The 24,061-nt window shown below is 38.9% G+C and overlaps 1 protein-coding gene across 3 annotated transcripts in view; it reads right to left on the bottom strand.

Moving 5' to 3' along the window:
• HPGDS (hematopoietic prostaglandin D synthase) overlaps positions 1-4,744 on the bottom strand; it is a 68,403-nt gene extending 63,659 nt beyond the window's left edge. For all 3 annotated transcript variants that reach the window (XM_073891972.1, XM_073891973.1, XM_025873464.2), the window contains exon 1: positions 4,725-4,744. The gene's annotated coding sequence lies outside the window, so the exon portion shown is untranslated. The remainder of the gene's footprint in view (positions 1-4,724) is intronic.
• Between the last annotated feature and the right edge of the window lie 19,317 nt (positions 4,745-24,061).

Consider the following 24,061-nt stretch of genomic DNA (forward strand, 5'->3'; position numbering starts at 1 on the left):
ATCTCTTTTTTTAAAGATTTTATTTATTTGACAGAGATACACAGCGAGAGAAGGAACACAAGCAAGGGGAGCAGGAGCAGGAGAAGCAGCTTCCCGCAGAGCAGGGAGCCCGGTGCGGGGCTCGATCCCAGGACCCTGGGACCATGACCTGAGCCGAAGGCAGACGCTTAATGACTGAGCCACCCAGGCGCCCCAAGATTTTATTTACTTATTTGACAGAGAGAGACACAGCGAGAGAGGGAACACAAGCAGGGGGAGTGGGAGAGGGAGAAGCAGGCTTCCCGCGGAGCAAGGAGCCAGATGCGGGGCTCGACCCCAGTACCCCAGGACCCCGGGACCGTGACCTGAGCCGAAGGCAGACGCTTAACGACTGAACCACCCAGGCGCCCCTAAGTGAATAAAATCTTAAAAACAAAAAACAAAACAAAACAAAAAACCCTAACAGAAGAAATTCCAGGTAAATATTTGTATGGTGAAAATTTATAAGGCAATTTATAATATAAGCTAATGATCACCAAAGAGGACAGTGCCTAAAAATTTTTTTTCCCCTCTTACTGCATTTGGCAGTATATTTCTGTTACAATAATCTCACTTTGTTAAAGCCTTTACTTCATGAGGATGATGGGTTAAAAAGGATGAAAGTAAGACATATCACGCTCCCACGGAGAGGCGCAGTGAGGAACAGGCTCAAGGGCAGAGCAGGTCAGTGGCAAACGGAATGTGTGATTTGGGGGTCACCCCTGCCACTTACTGTCTGAATGGCCTTGGGCAAATCACCTGTCCCTAGCTTTAGTTTCCTCACCTGTAAAATGGTAAATAAAGCAGGAACCCTGAATTCTGAGAGAGGCAGTGTCATCCACGAGGGTAGCTCCTTCAGAAAAAAGGAGAATAAAGGTTCCCACTCAAATGGGAGAGTGTATAGAGATGCACTGCTTGAAATTAGGGCCTGGCAAGCTTTTATATACAACTTTTAAAAGGTCAAATTGTAAACCTCTAGTAAAACTGATAAAGAAAATGTATGAAAAGTCACAAAAATTAATATCATACACAAAAAGGGGTCATAAGAACAGATGAAATAGATCATTCAAAATCGTAAGCTAACATGGCAAATAACTTTATGTCCCTGAATCTGAACGCTTAAATGGAAAAATTTTTAGAAATATGTAAACTAACACAGTCAAATTAAAAAAAGAAAAAACAACCCCTGAAAGCCTGTATTTAACACTAACCAGTAAAGAAATTGAATTGGTAGTTAGTTACATTCATGAAAGACACCAGGCCCAAAAGAAAATAGAGTCGCTACAAAAAAAACTTAGAGCAAACATCATACATAACGGGGAGCAAATAGGAGCATTTTCTTTAACATCAGGAATAATGAGAACCCCAGTATTACCCTTACTGTTCAACATAGCCCTGGATGGCCCAGCTAACTCAGTAAGATAAGACAATAAACAGCATATGTAAGGAATGCAAAGGAAGGGACAACACTGTCCTTATTTGCAATCAAAGTTACTGTTTGTATTTAAAATTCAAGAGCATCTGTGAATAAACCTGAGCCTAAATTTCAAATGGAAATGCTAAGGACCAAAATAACCAAGACAAATTAAGAGAACAGAAGGAGAGGACTTGACCTACCAGATTGCAAGACTTTAAAAAAACCTTGTAATGAGGATAATGTGATTTTTGTTCAGGACCAGACATCTAGAGGTGTGTAGAGTCTGGAAACAGAACCGCAGATACATGACAGACATGCCATTTCGGTGGGGATCTAATGGGACCAGACTGAGACAAAGAAGAAAACTCTACAGAATTAGATCCCAGCTTCCCACAATATATAGAAATAATACCCAGCTGCATGATAGACCTAAGTATGCTTTGCCTGGCCTAGGCAAATCCTAGTATCATGCTGTTCCCTGTGAGCTTCATTTCTGAGCCCTGAACACTGTCACTCCGTGTTAAGAATCCCATGTAGGGCATGCTGCAAAATGTTTCCTGAAATGATACAGGACAAGAAGTAAAAAGGTAAGCTGATTGTGCTTAATGCTTTCCTTTACAACTAAAACTAACCACTGGCTTCCTTCCATTCTGAAGAAGTTATTTAAAGTTCCTGATTCAAGGGGCATCTGGGTGGCTTACTCGGTTAAGCGTCTGTCTGCCTTCGGCTCAGATCTTGATCTCGGGGCCCTGGGATGGAGCCCCACATCGGTCTCCCTGCTCAGCAGGGAGTCTGCTTCTTCCTCTCCCTCTGCCCCTCCCCCTGCTCATGCTTTCTCTCTCAAATAAATAAAAGTCTTTAAAAAAAATAAAGTTCCTGATTCATCAGATTTATCTGATGAATCCACTTAGAATTGTGTTTGAAAAACAAGATACACAGTTTCTCAAAGAACATATGAATGATGACTCATAAAACCCCTGCATAGACACTTTCACCTGTAAACTCAGATGGATGAAGCCATTAAATGCAAAAGAAGATTTAGCTTTTAATATATAATATTTAATGTTAATTAAATATTTAATTATTTTAATTAATTATTTAATCATAAGATAAATAATTAAATTATTTAATCAATAATTAATCAATTAATATTTACATGGAAAATAATAGTGTTTTTGAAAAGTTCTGTCTTGGGGAGCTCCTTTCTTTCTCCTCATTTGTAGCTCTTTTTCTTTAAGGTAACACTGGCACATTTCAACTGATTAACAACCACAAAACACATGACTATTCAATCCCAGAGGCAATTTTAATGCAGTCATTGATAAAGTACAAGCTATAATAAAACCATTTCATTTTAACTGAACTGTATGTTGCTGTAAGCGCACAGTAAAACAGTATCAAAAATGCTAATGTCTGCCAGAACGGAGATAACCATCCAAATTCAACTCTGGCCAAGGAGGCTAATATTCATTTACTATGTTACATACCTTCAAGATTTCAGCAGGTAACTGAAAAAAGGAGCTGAATTTTTGGAGTAATTTTGATGGATAGAAAAACTCACAAATAAGGAATTAAGTATTAACCATTTACAATTCGCTTCAAAACCTAAATGCTATTTATCTTTATTTTACTGATAAAAGTGTTGATCTACATGAGCTCTTACTCTTAAATAAAAGGAATGTCAAACATACTCAAGAATTCCAGATACAGTTTTATATATGCCTAGTAGTAATGCAATAACCTACAAGTCTGAAGTATAAGAACAAAGATTATTTGTGAATTTATATTGTGAATTTAAATACTGGTCAAGTTGGGATCTAGCAAACTAGATCCCAACTTGACCAGTATTTAACCTACACAAAATGTACCAGCATAGAGTATAATGTTTGTGATCCCATCATATAGACTGTAGTGTTTTGAATTGTAAAAAGTGGATTTAGAGAGCAATCACAGGAGCTGCTATTGTCTACATAAGAACCTCTTGCCCATTATGGCATTAAATAACAGCACTGCATTACCCGCTAACAGTTGGTGGTAAAGAATGTTGATTTCCCTCCTTCACAGGGTCCCTGAGCATGTCTAGTTCGGTTCTGGAAAAGTTGCCAGGTTGGAGTTAAATTGTAGGACAATAAATATAAGCATTTTTGTTAACTGAGTAAAATACTGATTTCAGTCGAATCCCGAATGTTTAATTTTGCATTGGCAAGCCAGGATCTCTCTTTTCCCACCAAAGACCAACAAAATATTTTAAATTGTTGCCTCATGTTAAAGCCAAAGCAAGAGGAATAATTGAAATATCCTTTGGGAGCTGAGAGCTCAAATTCTTAGTCTGGAGTAAATGCCTTAAATTACCTTTGAAACCAAATGATGATAGAATGCAATTCTTGGCAAAACATGGAGATGCTTCAACAAAATGAGCCTAAAATGATAGAAAATATTACAAAGAAAATCCCTAAACAGAAAGAAAGAAAGAGAGAGAGAGAGAGAGGGAGGGAGGGAGGAGAAAGATGAAAGAAAGAAAGAAAGAAAGAAAGAAAGAAAGAAAGAAAGAAAGAAAGAAAGAAAGAAAGAAAGAAAGAAAGAAAGAAAGAAAGAAAGAAAAAGGAAGAAAGAAAGAAAGAAAGGAGGGAGGGAGGGAGAAAGAAAAAAGAGAAGGAAACAAAAAGAGAAGAACTTCTCTAAAGGCTTCACACACTGAAAATATTAGTGGGGAAAATACTGGAAGAACTTTTCCTCCAGTACTGACTGCATTTTTTATGCTAATATCTACTTAAAGGATCTTTTAAAATCTTAAAATCCTTCAAAATCTCCAGTACCTATATTTCTCTTAGAAACTAGTGTTTGATTTTGGGGAGACTGGGTGGCTCAGTTAAGTGTCCAACTCTTGATTTAGGCTCAGGTCATGATCTCAAGGTCATGGGATTGAGCCCTACACCGGGCCCAGGATGGAGCCTGCTTAAGATTCTCTGTCTCCCTCTCCCTCTGCCCCTTCACCTATCCTCAAGAAAAGGAAAGAAAGAAAGAAAGAAAGAAAGAAAGAAAGAAAGAAAGAAAGAAAGAAAGAAAGAAAGAAAGAAGAAAAAAGAAAGAAAAGAAAAGAAACTACTGTTTGATTTCTACCTGGCCACTAACAAAGAAGCTCTGAATGAGAGCTGAATTGAGTGGCATGGTGAAAATAGGTATTAGTTGCTCAGTCGCACACAGAATATCACAGTAATAAAAAACACTAAGATGGAGAAATAACCCTATCTCATTTCTTAACTTTGTAGAGTTCAATCTTATCACTTACTTGTGCTATGTCTCTGTGGAGTCTCTAGTATCTTCTATGCTCTCATCAGTGACTGCATCTTGGGTTTATACGATGAGTAAGTGACAGTCACAAGCCAATGAGAGACGAAGCGACTTACTTCCACCTAAGTCTCTTCCTTCATTTCTTAGATGAGATATGCCTGCCAAACAGTCCAATCCTGCAAAGACTTCTGGTTCTTCTTGGCATTTTATAGGATCTCTGTGTGTGAATAATAACCTAACATATTTGCGTTCAGTTGATAAAATCAAAGTTACAGGTGCTGATGTGTGCCTATTGCTACATGCTCATCTATGTTTAAAAACCTTAACACCATAGGCTCCCGGAGAATGAGAGAAAGTGAACACAAGTAAGCCTTCTTTTCGGATATGCACGTGGCTGGCTTCTGCAATTCATTAGTTCTTCTTAGAGAACGCTTGGCTGACCACGTCTTCACTGGGACCCTCCTCCAACAGTCTCATCCCTCACCTGCTGTGTGTTTCTTCATTACTGTGTCTGACAAATAGTGTATTTTCTTGGTTTGTTTTCACCACCCCCCCACCAGCAGAATGTGAGCTTCATAAGAGCAGGCATTTCACTGTTCAGTTTAGTGTGGCGCCCTCACGATGGGAAGGAATGCCGGGCACATCATAGGCACTACTACATCTTTGCTGAATGAATGATCCCAAATATTATATTTTCCCACAAATCACATGTTTACGAGGATTCCTTAAGTTCTCATTGCTGCTAGCCTATTTCATTTACATTCCTTTTCTCCGAAGAGCCATATTGTTTAAATATTTAGTGAGTACCTAATCTTTGCCAGGTACTATTCTGGATAATAGAGGTAAAGCAGTAAACAAAAACAGAAAAAAAAAATCCTTGCCCTCATGGAGCATTCTTTTTTTTTTAAGATTTTATTTATTTATTTGAGACAGAGACAGACACAGAAGGAGTGAGAGAGAGCACAAGTGGGGAGGAAAGGGAGAAGCAGGCTCCGGGGGAGCCCCACACTGACCCCATCCCAGCACCCCGAGACCATGACCCTAGCCCAAGGCAGAAGCCCAACCACTGAGCCACCCAGGCGCCCCCCTCACGGAGCATTCTTAACAATATTAGTAACGACAACCTTATGAGGTTTTGAGAGCATTAAATGAGTGCATAGATGTGCGCTTAAAAAAGACGCGTGCATCACCTCCACGCTTACACAGAGGTGATGAGTGTTCCTGAGAGTTAATTAACGCTGTCAGCCGGCGGTCTGTAGGGAGGATGGTTTCCCTTCACCAGTGTCTGCCGAAGAGTCCTTGCCCTCTCCGTGGTTAGGCCTTGGAGCTACAAGCCAGAAAGAAAGGCAGTTGCCAAACAACTTTTACTTTTTACCCTGCTTCATCCTCTCCTGAGGAAATGAGCTGAGTCAATGATCTGCTTGAATGTGGGAAAGGTAAAGGAGGTGACTCAGGGTGAACACCCCTCATGGATTATCTTGATTCTCTCCGGGCTACCACTGTTTTCTGCATACCCCATGCCCTTCACGTCTGCCCTGTGCACCAGATTGGACTGCGTGAGAAAGAACTATGAATGCATGTGACAATCTGTCTGGTAATGCCCACACAAGCATTTGAAGGACAATGAGAACTTAACTGAATATACCTTCATTTTTCTCTGGCGGCTCCGGAATTGGAGCTCTCTTAGCCCTGTGGTATTTAATTAGCGAGTTCCTAACTGCTGTTCACGATACAACATTGACTCAGAGTCCCAATTCGTTGTTTTTCTGATTTTCCAACCAATGTAGGCACATGGTCATATAAGGTCCTGATGAAGACTTCCAACCTGGTATGACTGCTTGCCTGAAATTGGAATTTCAACACTACCACTTTGAGCTCTGGAACTTTCCTCAGACCAACAGCCTCTGCATCAGTTTCCTCTTCTGTGAAATGGTAATGATAAAAATCATTCTGATTTCTCCGAGTTGAAAGGATCAAACAAGTTAATGTATTTCAATCATTCAGTGCATTGCTTGATTTGTAGTCACTACTTGATAAGTATCAGTAGTTATTATATATTTCTTTAATGATGGAAAAATAGGGGCACCTGGGTGGCTCAGTGGGTTAAGCATCTGCCTTCAGCTCAGGTCATGATCCTGGGGTCCTGGGATCAAACCCCGTGTCAGGCTCCCTGCTCAGTGGGGAATCTGCTTCTCTCTCTCCCTCAAATAAATCAGTGAAATCTTTAAAAATATAATGGAAAAATAAATATAATGCTTAAAAAAATAGCCCACATATCGGTTCCTCTTTATTTATTATTTTGTTTTGGTAAAGGGGAAGTGTTCAAACACACCCATTTCTACTTTTCCAGCTCCTCTGTTGATGGAGAAAGAAGGAAGTCTCCAGGAGAAGCCCACAGAACTTCCTTTACTCAGCTTCCTGATTTCCTTTCCACAGTTATTTGAGAAAGTTACTTGAGAAACTAAAAACATCAGAAACTAAAGTATTTAAACCTGGGATGGAGCAGTCAGGAAGTGAAGACTATGTTTCTCTTTCTGATTCTAACCTATTTGGGTAATTGAAATGTGCTTGCAAATCTTTAGTGTCTATGTTCCCCAGATTTCAACAGGGATAACACTATTCTTACCTGACTTTTCAGATACTGTGAAGAATCATACAATAATTATCTCCAAGATGGTGAGTAAATATTTTTCTACCTAGCCTTTTCCCTGAAAGAGGATTCCCAGAGGTAAGTAAATAATAGTCATATAAATAGCTAATATTTTTTAACTGCTTCCTGTGAGCCAAGCATTAAGCAAAGTGCTTGGCATGTATTATCTCATTTAATGCCCCTAAAATAACATCATAAATGGTGTGCATATCCTTGAGTATGGTTATGTAACTGCCTAGGGCATGTCATGAAAGCATTTCTAGATGCAACATTCCTCGAATATTTTAATCTTATACATGAGTTTCCATGTTTATTCTTCTGTCAGGAATGGGGGAAATAAGCATTACAACAGAGTAAATTGACTTGCTTTTTAAGATTTTTCCAGAATCAATTACGGTCCCCTCTGTATCATTACAACATACACTGTGGGAGGAAGGCATGCCTTACATCCTCCTCTGCCTTTACCCTGTCCTGTTACCCAAAAGCATCTCATCTCCTCTCAAAACTCCTGTTCTTAGAAAATAAAAGAATTGGCCTAGTGACCTCTGAAGTCTCTTTCTGCTCTATTAGTCAATGACATAATTTCCCCTTGAACACTTTTCTTACATGAAAACTAAGACCAGAGGGACACAGAGCTCCTAGACTGAAAGTTACAGGGGCACAAACTGTCTTTGTCCCCACATCTGGCAACAAAGAAAAGATACTCAGATCAGAGGAAGGTGACCCTCTCTGATAATCCCAGGTCACAGAATGGATTCACTATTTACAGGTACTAAAGTCATGCAGACAAAAGTGTAATTTAGAGAGAGTTTTTTGGTAAGATTAAAGCATGTTCCTAGAATTTATCAAGAAGCAGGCAACTAAAACGTATTTATTAAAGTAATTTATATATTTGGATTTTTTACGTATTTTGAAAGAGGTGCGTTTTCCTCATGAAATATAGAAAAAAGAGATTTTGGTGTGGTTTTTTTTTTTTTAAGTTTTCATTTAATTCCAGTTAACATCCAGTATAATATTAGTTTCAGGGGAACAATATAGTGGTTGAACACTTCCATACATCACCCGGTGCTCATCACAACAAGTGTACTCCTCGTTAAAGGAGATTTTGGAGAATAAGAACATGTCAGAAAATTTCCAAAACTCTATAGGGGATTAATAATAGCAAACTCTGAGATCTGCACCTACCGTGTACCTGGTACTCACTCAGTGTCAGTTTGCCAAGGTCTCAAAGCCAACAAGCAGAAGATCCAATATTTGAGCCAGCTAGTATACCTTCAGAGTCTTTGCTATTAATTACTACATTAGATTGTCTCATAAATATATATTTATATGAGTATATTTCTCAATCTATCAGGCTTCTATCATTTTCTGACACCATTTTTAGGATTATTCAACTTTCTTTAGCCTGACTCTACATATCAAGTAAATTTCTGTTCTCTTTCTCCTAAGCAGGTTTTTTCACCTTTTTATTCTAGAAATTGATTTTGCATGCCTTCCTATCAAACATATAAGATTTCTGGCAGAATTCTTTCAGACTGGCCTGTAATGCAGAGAGGAAATTGCTTAGAACGAAGGAAATCAAGAAATCTTGGTTCTGCTAATACAACTAACATCTGCTGCCCTGTGTCTATAAGGGAGATAGAGTTCTAATGGAAGGAAAATTCTAAGCCATGACTATAGAAATCAGATGAAGCTTCAAACCTAGAGCACAGACTTATACAAGAATATAAAAAAAAAAAAAAGTTTTATAAAGAAAAGAGAAGCAATTTTCATCTATAGCGAAGTTAACAAAAAGGGCCAGAAAACAATAAACAAAGTTATGCTAAAACATATTTTTCCTGGGGCACCTGGGTGGCTCAATTGTTAAGCGTCTGCCTTCGGCTCAGTTCATGATCCCGAGGTCCTGGGATCAAGCCCCGCATCAGGCTCCCTGATCAGCAGGAGGCCTGCTTCTCCCTCTCCCTCTGCCTTCCGCTCCCCCTGCTTGTGCTCTCTCTCTCTCTGTCTCTCTGTCAAATAAATAAATAAAATCTTTAAAAAAAAAAACATATTTTTCTGGCCTCCAAGATACAATTTTGCTATAGGAGAACTTTGGTTCTTCATGAGCCTGAGCTATATGGAGAGAAAATATCAGCTGTTTCCAAAATGCTGGGACCTAATCCATGAAGGCTGGGAATGGTACGTTTTCCAGCACTATGGACATTTTGTTGAGGTAGCAGTTTCAATAGCTCATGGGAAGCTCCAGGCCTCAATTCCGAATGAACCACCTCAGACTGGGGAAAAGATCCAGAATTACCAGTATCAGTCTGGGGTTTGGAGGAATTTATATAAATTGTTAACTTGTCATCTGTGGACACCAACTGAAAGAAGATGTGTAAATGTGATTCTGAAAGGAATTGCTTCCTAAATATTAACACAGTCCCTGTGGCTTATGTAACAAATGTCAGATGCTGTGGTGCTGTGATCACAGCATCTTTGTATTGCTGGCTAGGGTGTTTTGGCCATGTGGCTATTCCCTTCCTTGCTCAAAATCCTTGTGATTTCTTCTCAAAGTGCTATGTTCTTTCAAAGAGAGCAACCTGCCTCAATTAAATACTTCTGTTAAATCAAGAAGTGAAAAATATACACGTAAAGGAGTAATTAACATGACATTATCACTCAATTAACACTCATGTACCCGACATGGAATGAACATTGGTCCCAGCACTCTAAGACGTCTCCTATAGAGGTTTGTTCTTACAATGTGTGCTTTTTGGTGTCTAGTGAGAATACTTGAAAGGAAAAAACCAAATAAGACATTTTTCAGGTTTCCACCACTATCGAAGATAAAAGATGCTTCGATGGACAGGCACAGGTATTCCCTTTTCCAAGCAGATCTATCCCTTTATTGATTATGCTTTTTGTTAAAATGATCCAGTTCTGTATAATTTGATTCAACACCCGAAAGAAGATTTGCTAATGTTTGGCAAATGTATTTCTTGTTTGGCAAATGCATATTCTAATAAATTTATATTTTGGTCTTTTTTGATTCATGAAATATTGAGTGACCTAATTAAATTTCCAAAATAAGCCAGACTAAGGAGCAGATGTTAACAGAGACTTACTCATTGCAGACATTTTGTTAGGCCCAATTTGGAAAGACAAATAATTTGCAGAAAAAATATTTTCTGCAAATAAATAGAAATTCATATGAAATTGTATGTTATATTGACTTAAACTTCATGTTAAAATGCTACTATGTTTTTGTAAATATTGAAAAACAAATCTTGGGGGGCGCCTGGGTGGCTCAGTCAGTTAAGTGTCTGCCTTTGGCTCAGGTCTGATCTCAGGGTCCTGGGATGGAGCCCTCTACTGGGCTCCCTGCTCAGCGGGGAGCCTGCTTCTCTCTCTCACTCTGTCTGCCCCCACCCCATGCTTCCTCTCTCTCTCTCTCCCAAATAAATAAATAAGATCTTTAAAAAAAAAATCGAATCTTTGCCTTTTATTTTATTTCTTTGGATGTAGTGGTAGTCATATATCAACTGTGACTTTCTACTTGTTTCCTGTTTTAAGACAGCTGAGGAGAGATAAGTATGTTCTGGAATACAGCGAAGTCTCTTCAGCTACATAGCTCAAGCAAAACGCTGTTCTGACACATATTAGCCACCCAGATTAAGTTGCTGTTCGTGGCTCACATTTTCAGTTTTAGCAAATGCAAAGTATTCTTTTCAAAAAAATCAAAGGCATCTTTTATCAATGTCAAAGACATCTTCTAACACACTTTGAATTTCCAAAAGTGAAGTTTGAACTTAAGCCAGTTGAGTGTTTAGTTTTAGTTCTCATCCTCTGGATCCTGTTTATTAAGCCTTGTTTACAAATTCAAAGAGTAAGGATCACAAAATTCCTGAAAAAAATGTGTTTAAAAAAAAAGTATTCAATCTTCTTCCTGCATTATCTTCAGATTTAGATGATGGAAGTGCTCAAATTAAATGTATGCATTGATCTCCAGAAACTGGAAAGTTGCAATTCTTATACATCCTTTACCTGAGTTTTTAAAAATTACGTTCTCACATCTAGTTTTAAATCCTATTGTTTCAATTTTCCAACTTGTTGTTTCCAAAGCAGCTGGTTAAGCGTGTGTCAACACATAGAAAGAAGAGGAAAAGTACATAAAAGGTGTAGTCAGAAAGGACAAAGAGAAAGGGGAGAAGTAAAGAGTATAAGACGCATTTCAGAAAACATTTTGGCAGACAGGAAGCAAATGGAGGAGTGACACTTAATCAAACCCATGGAGTCAAAGCTATGACCCAAGTTTCTCTAACGGTGGAGAGGAGGACATACACTAAGGAGACGCTATCTTAATAAACCCTGAGGAACCCAGAAGACCAGAGCTCCAAGACCTATAAAAGTGGACTTGAGATTCAGGACTGAAAACAAGGGGATTATCTAAAAGCAGAGAAAGCATTAGACTCCTGATGGCCCAACCTCTTCTCAACTCCTGGCCCTCAGTCTTATTTTTTTTTTTAAGATTTTATTTATTTATTTGAGAGAGCATGCACAAGCAGGGGGAGCGGCAGGCAGAGGGAGAGGGAGAAGCACGCTCCCCGCTGAGCAGGGAGCCCGATGTGGGACTCGATCCCAGGACCCTGGGATCATGACCTGAGCCGGAGGCAGACGCTCAACCGACTGAGCCACCCAGGCGTCCCTTACCCCTCAGTCTTAAAAAGAAGAGGAGCAGGGAGAATCTTGGGGAAACAGAGACCATGTAGGGTGTGGGATATAAAATCGAGTATTTTATTTATTAAATAATTTTCTTACAGATATGTAGTTTTGGAAAATAATTTCCATAAAAATTTAAGTGAAGTGAGAAAATTGCGTTCAATTCAAATATTTGGTGCTTATTTCATGATAATGATAGTTGTGGAGCTGTTTAATGCACATGGCACGTCTGTAAGGCAGATAGAGTTAGACCTGCTGTACAGATGAGAAAATTATGGTATAGAGTGATTAAGCAAGTTTACCCAAGGTCATATGGCTATTAGGTTGCAGTGCTAGTGCTCAAACTCAGTTCTGTTGATTGCAAGCCTATACTTTTACAACTTCCCCAAAATGCTTCACAAAGTTTTGGTTTATAACCACTTGGCACAGAGGGAAGAGCCTTTAGGATAAGGGAAGAAGTGTCACGGAACGTTCCCTACAAGCTTAGAACTCTCTAATTACTTCATTTTTTAACTAGACTAATCAGCTTGAAATCCAAAGGCTTTCAAGTATAAATCCTTTCAAATATTATTTTGTTCCTAAAGCTGAAAATACACAAAATTAAATTTAGAAATACACGTTAAACTGAACAATGTGAGTCAGTCTTACCAAGTGCTTCTTAATCTTTTTTCCGTTAGTCATTTCCTCTGAGACTATCTCTGTGCTTAATGTGTCCTGGAGTCGTTGTGCCCTAATCAAAGCTGTGTTCTGGCTAGTAGTTGGGACCAAAGTACTTAATATATCTATCGATTTACATATTAGCTTAATATATTTTTTTAACTTTTTACCAACTTTTTGTTCTTTGTCAGATGGTCCAAATAGCAGTTTGCATGCTCACATAGTGATTTGAGATTCCTGTTTCCTCTCTATGAACAGTTGGGCAGAGCCATCCCTCAGGAGAGCTGAGCTGAGATGGGGGGTGGAGAATTGGGTAGGAAGGGTGGGAACATGGGTTTGTGGAAAGATCTGGAGGGAAAGATCTTACATTTTGTCTTTTGTCTACTTGCCACGCACAGCAATTTTTAACTGGTTAAATGAAATGAAAAGTATAGCAAAAGTGACAGTAAAGAGGGGGAAAAAATCTTGACATCAAAATGCTTTGTGAAGATAATATGCAAATAGAATAGGGGCAGCGCCATTCTGTGTAACTCAGGTGATGTCACGGAGGGAGGTGAAGTCCCTGAATGTGTTCTAGCCTTGACAGACTGTGAGCAGCAATCGAGAAGCTGTTCCTCCACCATGCCCGCCCATGCTTCCCCCCACCCCCCCACTGGGAAGACCCTCAGAATAACGAGCCTGGGCTGACCACCCCAGGCCACTTTACTAGAAACTGCTTCAAAATTCTCTCTATCAATTATGCTGCTCATCTCTTCCTTCCATTCATTTCATATCTGCTAAACAGATTCCTGACGAAGTGTGTTGGCTTGCTAAGGTTCACAATCTATATGTAAGATGCTGAAAAGTCCATCTTTTTGTAGACCCACCATGAAACCCAGAAAACGTGTTATAAGGAATTGCCTGATAACCGTTCTCTTTTCAGTTTTTTTCTGCTTTATCTTTCTTTTCCTATCTCATTTTCTCCTTCCTGTAGAGAGATTTTTTTGATGTTTCACAGTAAAAGCACATTTTTTTAGTGCAAAAAAGAAATTCGTCATGTTGGTGGTGGTAAATGTGTTACTTTCCCGGTAAATTTAGTCTACTATGTCACTGTGCAAAATCTGTGATTATATGCTGCTCATGAAGTGATTAATTTAGCTCTGCCAGGTACCTAATGATAATGTTCAGGCAAAAGCAAGAGAACAAAGAGCTTTTTCTTCAATTCATTTGCCATATTTTCTTTTTTACCCATAGTAAATATTTTGTACATGGATCTTGGCACAATCTTTGTTTTGTTTTGTTTAGGATAAATACCTGGAAGGAGAATTGCTGAATAATTAGTTATGTGCCTTTTAAATGATAATACCCATTGCCAGACTGACATCCAGAAAGTTGGACAAATTTATTCTTTAGCTAATATGAGTTAATGTTATTTTATTCTTTTCCAATCTCATGGGTAAAAAATATGTCACAGGGCTTTAAATTAGCATGTCTTTGATTACAGATAAGGTTGAACATAAGGTGAGCATCCTACGTTTCTTTGTCATTTATATTTATTCTTCGTAAGTTTCCTGCATTTTTTTTCTATTGGGTTTTTCATCTTTTCTTCTTGTTGATTTCCAGGGTTCTCTTTATATGTGTTATAGACATGCTATAGAATTATTTTTTCCCATACTTACTGTGGATTCACAGTAGACATGGTATTCTTCTCTACCATTTGACTTTGGACTTGGCCATGTGATTTCCTATGTCCAAAGCATAATACTGACTTGGGATGAAGGAAGGATTCTCCCTATTTCTTTCTTTCTTTTTTTTTTAAGATTTTATTTATTTATTTGACAGAGAGATAGAGCACAAACAGGGGGAGCGGCAGGTGGAGGGAGAGGGAGAGCCCGATATGGTCTCCATCCCAGGATCCTGAGATCATGACCTGAGCCGAAGGCAGAAGCTTAACTGACTGAGCCACCCAGGGGCCCGCTCTCTCTATTTCTTTGTGGGAGGCAGCATGGCTCCAATGCCCAGAACACTGAAATATACATACATACATACATATACATATATACACTATGTCATTTGCTATAGTGAGGATTTTCCAGCCACGGGAGCATCCAGACCAGCACTCTTGTTTAGGGCAGCATCATGCTCACATCCTCCAACCACTTAGCCACAGCAGTGAGAATGAGGAGGCGCTCCCTCAAGTTGCTGTGGACCACAGGCAGCAGCACAGGAGCAGACACACCACTGAGGCACACTTGGGGGATGTCTACAAAAAAAAAAACTGCAGGAGATTTGGAGAGAGGAAGGCTAATAACCACTAGTCAGGCAGATAAGGCCTTGAGCCTGTTAAATTTGGGCAACTAATGTTAACGTGATCTCATTTGTACCTTCATGTTGGTAGAAACAAGGATATGTGTGTATGTGTTGTATAGCGGGATCGGGGTTATTCTTTAATTCTAGAAGTAGTTTTTGAGTGTCTTCTCTATGCCTGGCACTATTTCAGAAATCAGTGGTATAAGGGTGAACATGATTGACAAGATCCTTCCCCTCAAGAGTTACACAGCTGAGTTTCTAGGAAGTAGCAATGACCTGGAATGTCATTTTCTTGATGTCCTTGAGCTCTGTAGCTGTTCCAATTCATATCATCTAAGGATTCTCAATCTCTGTGAATCTGCATCTAAATTAGATTCAGAATTAACCCTATAGCCCAATCAGTGAGATTATAATGCCTGCCCCAGCTAAACTCAAGGCACAAAGCATTCCTCTAAGTCCAAGAAATTATAAATTATTAGCTCTATTAATTCTATCCTATCCATAATAGTTGGAGACCAGCAGTCATCTTGAAATGAAAGATACGGTTTTCCAACTTGGTTAGAGAAACGGAGACTGAATTTTTGGCCTCAAACTCTTGGTGTTTTCTTTTTTTCAATTACTTTAGATATACCTTTAAAAAATAGAACCACCATGATAGCAGATCCAAAAGTTATTTCCTAAAGTGGAATACTGATCATTCATATGTGTAAATGCCATCACTATGACTGAATTTTCACACTACCTTACCTGGGATGAAAATATAATCCAGGGTAATTTTTGGCCCAGTAGGGTTATTTTCTAGTGCTCCCAAGTGGAGAATTAAAACACAGAAAGAGCAAAGCATGCATTTGAACAAACTGAACTCATGTGATAAACTCAGATGCACATTCATTTAAGGAACTAGGAAGTAATCAAGTTTCTTCAAAAGACATTTTTAGGGAATCAATATTTTAAAAAGCCAAACCTGCATATATTCTCAAACTAGGCATCTGTTGGGAGGATGAAAAATTTCTGGAAATGGTGATGATGGCTGCACAACAATGGGAATGGACTTATACCACTGAGCTATATACTTAAAAATGGCTAAAATGGGGGCCACGTGGGTGGCTCACTTGGTTAGGTGACTGCCTTCAGCTCAGGTCATGATCTCGGGGGACGTGGGATCCAGCCCCACGGCAGGATCCCTGCTCAGCGGGGAGTCTGCTTCTGCCTCTCCCAAAGACCCTCCCCCTTGCTCCTGCCCTCCCTCCCTCTCTCTCTCTCTCAAATGAATTAAAAAAAAATCTTTCAAAAAATGGCTAAAATGGTGTATTTTAAGTTACAGATATTTTACCACAACAAAAAAAATTTTTTTTAAGATTTTATTTGTTTGACAGAGAGAGAGCACAAGCAGGGGGAGTGGGAGAGGGAGAAGCAGGTTCCCTGCTGAGCAAGGAGCCCGATGCGGGGCTCGATCCCAGGACCCTGGGATCATGACCCGAGCAGAAGGCAGGTGCTTAACCAACTGAGCCACCTAGGTGTCCCAAAAAACATTTATTTATTTATTTATTTATTTATTTATTTATTTATTTATTTATTTGAGAGAGAGAGAGAGAGCAAGCATGTGAGTGGGAGGGGGGGCAGAGGGAGAAAGAGAAAGGATCCTCCAGCAGAGTCCCCGTCCCCCAGCATGGAGCCCAAGGTGGGGCTGGATCCCAGGACCCTGAGATCATGACCTGAGCCAAAATCAAGAGCCCGTGGCTTAACTGATTGAACCACCCAGGTGCCCCTATTTTTTAAAAAACAGTTTGGCCTGAATAAAACCAAACTTGAAAATATTTTTCAGATTGAGCTTGAACTTTCATCATATGTTATTTGGTTTAAAGCCTTGAGTGACTACCATACCAGTGGTTCTTAAGTTCCTGCCAAAATCTTTCTGGGTGTATTTGGCTTGGTTTTGAAGGATAACATTTATATTGGATACACAAAATATAGTTCATGTCCTTACTGATTCATTTAAACAAGCAAACAAACAGACAGACAAACACACTGTCCAAATTGAGCTCAGTTTTGAATCAAAAGTCGTATCCTTAGCTCCAAGAAAATGTCTATTGCTTTTCTAGCATATGTGTTCAATACTTGTATTTCTGTTTGCCAAACAGTCATTCCTCCAGAGATACCATATGACTGCTTTTAACTGAAATATGTTGGACTGTTTTATCTGATGTCCAAATCTTGCAAAACTTATTTCTATGGAAAACTGGTTAATAGTTCAGTGTCCGTCTTCAGGCCAAGGTACGTACATAGCTCAAAGAATGTTCAGTTCGAGTCCATGGGGATCAATGCGTCATACAGAGTTGATGGTCCTATGACCTGGGAGATTATTGTCAGGTATCTCAAGTAGGATCCTTAAGCCAAATGCCTGTGTGATTTTTTTTTTTTTTGGCCGTGTGTTTTTGTTTGTTTGTTTGTTTTTTATTTTATTATGTTAATCACCACACATTACATCATTAGTTTTTGATGTTGGCTGTGTGTTTTTATTTTTATTTCTTTTTAAAGGTTTTATTTATTTGAGAGAGAGAGAATGAGAGAGAGAGAGAGCACTTGAGAGGGGGGAGGGTTAGAGGGCGAAGCCAACTCCCCGCTGAGCAGGGAGCCCGATGCGGGACTCGATCCAGGGACTCCAGGATCATGACCTGAGCCGAAGGCAGTCGCTTAACCAACTGAGCCACCCAGGTGCCCTGGCTGTGTGTTTTTAATGTAAAACTGACCCAAGTTTATATTTGTCATAGACTCAGGACATTTTTTTCCAAGATCTTTTCATGGTAGAAAAGCTATTCTGCAATAAGTCTAGGCATACATTACTAAGAATTTTGGTTGATTTTGTTTTTATTTGAACAATTTTCTGTTATAAACAATTTATTATAATTCCAGTTTGTTGTAGGTATTTTTTATTAACTTAAATGTGTGTTTAATTCTGATCATATATGAAGCGATTCTTATCCTACTAAGTTCAAAGGCTTGGGCCACCTGGATGGCTCAATCGGCTAAGTGCAAAGGGCTTGTTGCAAAAGTAATGTTTCAATTCTTGGTCAGTGATGCTTATCTTAAGGGTTTTTGCTTTTCTTTTTAAAAAATCTCATAATCTTCTCCAGTGTAGCTTATGGCACATAGATAATTAGTGGCACACTATGCAGAATATCTCCATTGATGATGATGTTAATCTTTCAGTCAGTTCCAGAATAATGATCTCTGATTAGATAGATTAATTCTTCAGAATAATTTAATTCTTCAGAACATCATGTTTGGCTTTTTGTTTTGAAATACGGTGGATACAGTTATGATCTGATTAAGTCATTGTTTTGTATTTCCTCTTAACAATACTCATAGTTTACATAACTTACTGGCATCAGATATTTTATAAGCACATCATATAAATTAACTTATTTAATCCTCTTGCCACCATTATGGGGTATTATTATTATTACCCCTATTTGATAAGTAAGGAAAATGAGGCTCAGAACTTGCTCACATTCACACAGCTAAAAATTGAAAAGGTTAGGATTTGAACCCCGGCAGCCTGTCTTTAAAAGTGGTGCTCTTTATCTCTAAACTATAATACAGGCACATCCTGAGAGAGTTCCTCTCTTGGCTCTGCACAGTGCTTTTGAACCCTATGCTCATATAAGACTTTTGACTGTTTTTGTTTTGTTTTGTTTTTGGCCTTTACGATACTTGTTTTAGTTAGTAAAAAGTATATGCCAGATGGCAGAACAATGTTCCTGATTCTGTTGCTTTGCTCCAAGTGACTAGGTCTTGGTCTCCTTGTCAGTTGTGGCTAGCAGTCAATAGGATTGCTAAAGTGACTCACATGGAAATCAGCTTTTGCAGAAAAACAACAGAATAAAAGATATGACAAGTATATTTTTAAAGTATTCCCTATGGAATTGTTAAGCTTCCATGTAAAGGTAATCTAGGTGAGCACTGTAATAAAGAAAAGAAAGAAAAGAAAAACAAGTCCAGAATCATCCATAATGTGTGTATGGTGAGACTGAGACCCAAAAGCAAGGCTGAGCACAGAGGCCCTCCCCTCTGACTCCCCGTTTAGTGCTCTGCCGCTCTGCCCTCAAGAATTCATAGACTGGGCGGCTCAGTCAGTTAAGCGTCTGCCTTCGGCTCAGGTCATGATCTCCGGGGTCCTGGGATCGAGCCCCGCATCGGGCTCCCTACGCAGCGGGGAGCCCGCTTCTCCCTTTCTCTCTGCCCCTCCTGCTCCCCCTGCTAGTGTTCTCTCTCTCTGTCAAATGAATAAATAAAATCTTAAAAAAAAAAAGAATTCATAGTCTAACGGTGGATGCAGGGAAGGAAAAAGACAGCTGAAAACTGAGAACATGTGGAAGTGGACACAAAAATGGAGAATGGAATCCAAATGGAGAGAGGAGAAATATTTCTCAAAGGAAAGGACACATGACTTAAGAGTTGATGAGGTAAAGGGAAGGGAAGAACGCCACAAGGGAGAGCAGCATATTTAAAAATCCCAGATCTGGTAGAGTAGAACCTGTGCAGAGATTGCATGCAGCTCACCCGGATGTCTGCATGAGCTGGAGCTTGTGACAGAGGAGGCTGGAGAGATGGGAGAAAAAAGTAAGCTCCTGCTACGTCATACTAAAGAATTAAAATTTTAGGCAAACTTTTTGGGATGACATTGGGGGTTTTATACAAGGAGGTGTTGTGATTAGATTTGCATTTTAGAAAGAGTGCTGTGGCAGGAGAATGTATGGAGTCGGGAGTGGGGAGGGAGGGCTGTGAAGATTACCAGCAGGGTGCAAATGGACTAGAGGACACGTGCAATGGAGAGAAAAAAGCAAATTCCAGAGACAGTAATGAAACAGTGATATGATGGAAACACATGCTGTATTGGTCTGTTGCATGACACCACGTCAAAAATGCGGGATGAGGAGCATCCTAGGAGGTTCCTCTTGAGGTGATCAGCAGACATCTAAGTGCAAACATCTTGTTGATAATATGGTTCTGTGCCTCTGGTGCTCAGGAGAACAGTCCAGAGAGAGAAGTGATGATGGTCAGTCTAGTGAGCCTTTACATTAAACATCTAGTGAGCCTTTACAAAATGCCAGGAATGGAGACAGGCTCTGGAATTCAGAGGTGAATCAAATCAGAGCCCATTCTTGTCTCCCAGGTGTGCAGAGTTTAAAGAGGAGGCAAGGAACATGTGAAGAGCTAAAGGAAGGAAAGAAACATAGGTTCTACTATGCAGTTGTTTTCAGAGCATGGTAGGGCAGGCAGTTCTCTTGCAGGGAAAAGGTAATTTTATGCATTGCTCTGAAGTTATATTCTCAGCATCCTTGAAAAAATAATTTGCATTAATGGTAAAGTGCTAACTTGCTCAGGATTTTCCTTGACATTTGCTCCTAGTGAATAACATACTCATTGGGCAGTTTATCTAAACCCCATTGTCTCAGGAATAGTAAAGCAGCTAACATTTATTGACAATCTTCTTCAGCCAATCTTCATAATATTTCAAATGTATTTTCTCATTTAATCCTCCTAATGACCCCAGGAAGTTGGTGTTATTATTATAGTCTCCATTTTACATACACGAGAATGAAAGCACAGAAAGAATAAGTAACTTACCCAACATCACCAATTAGAAAATGGTTCATCTAGAATTCAGGCACGCAGATTAAGTCCAGATACTATGTCTCCTTATAGGAAAAAGTAAGAATTAGTGGCAATAGGAAAGATAATAAAATGCTTTCCCATCACCAGTGTATATTAATGTTGACTTTTGTTATTTTCCTTTTTTCAAATATTCCTGTGGGTTTTTTTTTCAGAAGATCATTATTGTTTTGGCTGAATAAGCACCCCAGACCTCCTTCCTTTATACATATGAACTGCCAGAATTTAGCTAGGTTCTATTCTCCACAGGTGTACACACAGAACTTAAAGGATCTCTTTAACAAGAAAGACCCTTGAAAAAGATATTTAAATTTTATAAAGAACTGGTTAGTAAAATATATCTATTGAATAATTATTTTGGTTGAGAGAAATATTTGTATGGAGAAAGTTACAATTCATTAAAGGAAAAATCATTGTCTGTCAGGCACTGTGCTAGACTCTAGAGATAAAGATATATATGTGCTGCCGAAGTGAGCACTCTAGAGATAAAAATATAAATAAGACATGGTTTCTGCCCACATGTTAGAAGGAAATAAGGATTAAAACATTCAATTCTGGTTCCCTATAAGGAAAACCCACCCACGGAACATTCAGAGGGCATAACAATTAATGGGTGAAATTAGGAGAAAAATCATATACTTGCATTACTATGCTTAGCTAATACATTAAGATACAGTACTCAGTTTGGTTTCCAAAGTAAGGGCCATTATTAGACTCTTGGAAGTTTCCTTTTGTTTTTACCATTAATTTTCTGGATAATCCAAAAAGTTTTGCTTTATAACTTTACTCTTTTATAAAACAGACATGTAAACTTTACGCCTTGGATCTACATGTTTGGGTGTATTTAATTGATTGAGAATCATTGACGTGTGTGTGTGTGTGTGTGTGTGTGTGTGTGTGCGCGCGCGCGCGCGCATGCTCCCATGCAGGAAAGTAAATTATCTTTTTGATTTCCTTGGTTGTGTTTGCTTTTGCTCATTTTTAGGCTTCCAACATACTTAATGACTAACCAGGAATGTGACCACCCCAGTTGTGACCCCTTTGAACAGCTTAGTCAAGGCAAGCCCTCTTTCATTGATTCTTTTATCTTTTATCTTTTTTTTTAATCAATTCTAGAGACATTTCCTTTTAGTATCTTTCTTTTCTCTTATCGCTACAACTCTAACTCTTCTGTCAATTACAGTTTTTGTTCCAGAGAAAAGACAGGGATCTTTAGCAACACACTCAGTCTCTGAACACTGTGGCTATAAAAACAGTGCAACCTACGTCTCTCGCGGGCTGCTCTGGGCACGGGGCATCATGTGCAAGAAGGTCTAACACTGAGGTGTTGCCCAGGTATTTATTTACCTCACTGCAGTGCTGTAAGGACAAACATGGTAAACTTGTCCTCATCTCTTCTTGAATCTCCTCAAAAAAAAGGAATAGGAATAGGAAGTGTTGCAAATGAATATGAAACATACATACAGAAACAAACAAAAATTTACTACATTTTCTGCTTTCATTCTCTTAGTCTGGACCTCAGGACACCGGCTACAGCAATTGTAATCTGCAAGTACAATTAATATTCAGTTCGTCAGGCTGATCTCTTTGAAGAGTTGATCAACTGGTTTTGGTCATGATCATGAAGCACAGGAAATTTATTTTTATATAAATTATGTGGGGCCTTGATTTTAAAAGCACAGTTAAGGAAGCCACCTCCTTGGCATACCATAACAGAAGCTAATTCCAACTTAACTGCCAATCAGACCTTTCAGGTTTGATAGAAATTGTCACCAAGCTCTATCTGGGGACTCAGAAAGAGGAAGCTATCATGAACACTGAGTTAGATCATTAGAAACCAGCCCTTTTGCCTCCAGTCTTGCTCCTGCAGATTCATCCTGGATTTTACAATTAGATTCATTTTTCTAAATAGCAGTATAATCTTCTTACTCTTTGGCTCAAAAACTTCAGTAGCTCTTTATTGCCTACAAAAAGGCAGTTGATTACAGCATGGGTCTCCAAGGTTTTTTTTTTTTTTTACAACTAGGTATGCCTAAACAGTAAATAAATTAAAAAAAATTAAGCATGCAAATATGTATTTCATCCATATGAAATTATGTAAGTGTATTACTATAATTATCTAATATCTTAAAATATAATTATATCTCAGCATGGAGCTTATTGCTAATTATCATGGTCTAAATTCATGTCTCAGGATGCCTGGGTGACTCAGCTAGTTAAGCAACCGTCTTTAGCTCAGGTCACGATCCCAGGGTCCTGGGATCAAGCCCTGCATTGGGCTCCCTGCTCGGCGAAGAAGCCTGCTTCTCCCTTTCCCACTCCCACTGTTTGGGTTCCCTCTCTCACTGTGTCTCTCTCTGTCAAATAAATAAATAAAATCTTACAAAAAATAAATTCATGTCTCAAAGGGCCTTCCTGATTGACTAATTTTATTAGACTACCTCCTCATCTTGTATCCAGTTAGATTATCATTTACTTTTTACCTCCAAACACAGTTGCCAAAGAAGGGCAAGACAAAAGTCAGTTTTGTAATTTCCTTTTGTCTGCCCGTGCTTGCATTTTAATATTTTCTATTTACTCTTCTTTTGCATGGATCCTTTCATGGATTTTCCATTTATGACTGTCTTACATATATAATCCATCAGTTCACATAAGCAAATAATGTACACATAAACAGTCAGACAATGTACAGTATGTAAAGACTTTAAGATCTGGTCCCTGGTAAGATATCCAGTCTCAACTTTTGTTTCTGGAAATATCGCAGTCTATCATTCAGAGAAATCCTTCCTCATAGGACAGTACTGTACAAAATATTTTTCAAAAAGGATTGTTGATTAATGATGGCAGAGGAATTAAGGAATCTTCAGAAGCCACAAACAACAAGAAGGCATTGGTTTTTGTTTTTGTTTTTGTTTAAAGAGTTAACGACTGAGCCACTCCGGTGCCCCAAGAAGGCATTGGGTTTTAATGGACCACCCACAAAGCTGGGGCCCTGACTAGTGCAGATGTGTAGATCTTGGCCGTAAAGTCGGGACACTTAAAGAACAATATCCTTATTAAGTGAAACAGGAAAAAATTAACCATCCTCAGATAGAGAGATACCTGCTGCATTCTGGGAAGATTGAAAAAAAAAGTTTAATAATTCTGAATCTTAAGTCTGTATTCACACTCTATTTGTATCCCTTCTTCCAAAACACAGATCAAAAATTCACTTTAAAGCAATTCCAGGTTGTGTGCTCTCTAGCTATAAAATTAGTTGTCATAGAAATGTCACAGATAAAGTTCCAAGGAAAATCAGCTCACAATAAAAAATTAGTAAATATGCATGAAGACAAGATGTGGTGAGAGTCAACAGAAATCAAGCT

The sequence above is a fragment of the Callorhinus ursinus genome, unplaced genomic scaffold (genome assembly GCF_003265705.2).
Source record: "Callorhinus ursinus isolate GAN/ISIS: 27379988/994484 unplaced genomic scaffold, GSC_fseal_2.0 scaffold4, whole genome shotgun sequence".
In the NCBI taxonomy this organism is placed as follows: Eukaryota; Metazoa; Chordata; class Mammalia; order Carnivora; family Otariidae; genus Callorhinus; species Callorhinus ursinus.